Below are 2,645 nucleotides of genomic sequence, written 5' to 3' on the forward strand. Positions count from 1 at the left end.
ATTAGATAAAGTGGAATTTTTCTTCCACTAAGCCTATTTTAGTTACTTACTAAAGTAGTGACTTATTTTGGTCACTTTTATATTTTTGTGGCTTATTTAGGTTCCGAACTCAATAAATTCCTGCTAAAATGAAGTGTACATGTGACTATAATTTTTAAGTTATGTTTCTCTTGGTCATCCTAAGAGTCATTCTAACCACATTATTTGGTGTCCGACACAATAGGTTTCTGTAAATATGTACCTTTTTTATGATTTAATGGTCAGTCGATTAGTTGGACAATGGCAACAATAAATTACGTGAAGACCGAATTTAAAATTAGATAATCAATTCATTTGACAAATAAAACAACATACGTACATAGTAGTACTGTTTTTATAATCTGATAATAACTACTAGGGATACAATAAAACTTATTGTTGTTCAAGATAAATCTAGGTAATAAGGGATATTGGCGGGAATCCACTGGTCACCATTTATAAAGTTCCTAACCGTGAGTTTTGATGCAATATCTGGATCACTAGTGACGGATGCCCATGTCACACGTCCCTTTGTGACAGCACCCTGTCCTCTGTTCTTGTACTCCAGATAATATGGCCGGCGGCTAACAGATTTATTTGCCGATTCAATCCATTCAACCCATCCTCTAGGATCTATCAAGTTACCGATGTAACTTTCCATTATCACATTCCTAGAAAATATACCCCATGGTCGACCTAAATACGTTGTGACATTATCTCGGTAGCATTTATAGTGCAATTTTGAAGCACTATCCCGGTTGGAACGTCCTCAAACTCTCTCTTCTGGGCTGTGATTGTGTTATATTGCTTGGCCAATGGAACGCGTGCTACAATCAAGTAGTTTTGGAACAGGGCCGCCGCGTCACCGCATATGAAATCTATTGTGCCATAGATTTCACAGTCTCGGTAGAATTGATGTTGCCTTTTCACATACAAAGTGTCTTGATACCCATCGAATCGACATCTATAAAAAGATGCCAAATCTGCTTCAACTCTTAATGCCACTGCCTGATGCTTTATTGGTCCGACATTATTCCTAAAAGTTAAGTCTTGGGCTGTGAAGCCATCACCAAGAACCCCTACAAATTAAATAAGAAGAAACAATTATAATTCATCAAAATTAATAAAATTCATATATATAGAGAGAGAGAGGGACTTACCAACGGTTGCGGTATCATAGGTTTTGTTTCCATCGATAAAACTTCTATTACCTGTTATTATCGTAGTATCCATCCCATCTCCTATCAAGAATATATTAGTCTTCTTTTTATCAACTCTAATATATTCCCGATACATGCCTTTCTTGATTTTTATGAAGAATGGCTTCACACTGTGATCAGGGGCCGCCAATATTGCTCCAACAATTGTGTTGAAATTCCCGGTCCCATCTTTAGAAACAACATCATTATAAGGTGTTTCCGTTATCAGTTGGCTTTGAACACATACAACTATAGTTGCAGCAACAAATACCTCCATTATATTCCCTGCATTGAAAATTTAAAAAAATCTGATCAGTTTATGGACAAGAGTTACAACTACATTAATCTAGTGATATGAAAGAAGAATACCGCAAGAACTATTCGAGATGGCCATCGAAAAGGTGATGAACATAAAAGAAGTGAAATTCTTTGAGTCACTGAATGTGACGAGCATGCAACAATTCTTCTTGGTAGTGGAAGAAATCTACTCTTTATTAATATTGTAGTATTTTTCAAGCTTAACAAAATATCTCTCCTTTAAATTGTAGTAAAGGTATACTTTTTCCTGCATGTTTTTATTGTAAAATGTCATTTTTAAAGGCTTCTTTTTGGACAACTAAATGTCATCTTCATCTTCATTGAATTTTTCTACCATTTGTACAATTACTTACCTAGGTAATATGTAATTGTTGTAACATTTTAATTCTTTGCTTAGTTATGGTATTGCTTTCTTCTTATTATCTTTTCTTATTTGGAGGGAATCAACCTGTGACTTTTATGAAATTTTCATTTTGTGAAGATATAATCTTGTACTTTCTTCATTTCTTTTTAAATGATATTTTAGCTTTTGTAACATTCTCCAAAATAAGTGACTTTTTTTAAGATATCAAGAAGATATTATTTTTTATTTTTTTCTTCAAAGTTATTTTTTACCTAAAATGCACAAGAAATTTTTGAAAAACTAGATGGAGTAGGGGAAAATGGAAAGGAATTACATGTTATAAATGACAATAAAGCGTAAATTAAAGCATTAGTCTTCCTTTTGGTTTTCGCCTTCGATTTATCCTCTTGTAATTGTTTCATATTTAATTTTTTATATTTTGAATTTCTTAATAAAAAAAAATTGTTTCTGTCACTAACGAGGACTGCTAGATGCGCCAAAAAGTCATATTAACCTTTAGGTAGCTGATCACGGATAAAAAAACTCTAAGAATTTTTTTAGTACAATTCAGTAATTTTTCTCCTTTCTCAGCCAAGTTTTTTAGATGTTAAGCACCGTACAATCTTAAAGTTGTAGGTTCGAGTCATCTAAGAAGCCAAAAGATAGTGTGATAATACTTATGTCCATTATACTTGTAGTAACGTGGCTTTCATTTCATCCTATATTTATAATTGAACTCGTTGCTTTTTTAACCCCTCATGTCAATA

At 33.1% G+C, this 2,645-nt stretch overlaps 1 pseudogene; it reads right to left on the minus strand.

Moving 5' to 3' along the window:
* Nucleotides 1–421: 421 nt before the first annotated feature.
* On the minus strand, nucleotides 422–1,611 carry LOC125827383 (pectinesterase-like; annotated as a pseudogene).
* Nucleotides 1,612–2,645: the final 1,034 nt, after the last annotated feature.

The sequence above is a fragment of the Solanum verrucosum genome, unplaced genomic scaffold (genome assembly GCF_900185275.1).
Source record: "Solanum verrucosum unplaced genomic scaffold, falcon-dt-bn FXZP01000138.1, whole genome shotgun sequence".
Lineage (NCBI taxonomy): Eukaryota > Viridiplantae > Streptophyta > Magnoliopsida > Solanales > Solanaceae > Solanum > Solanum verrucosum.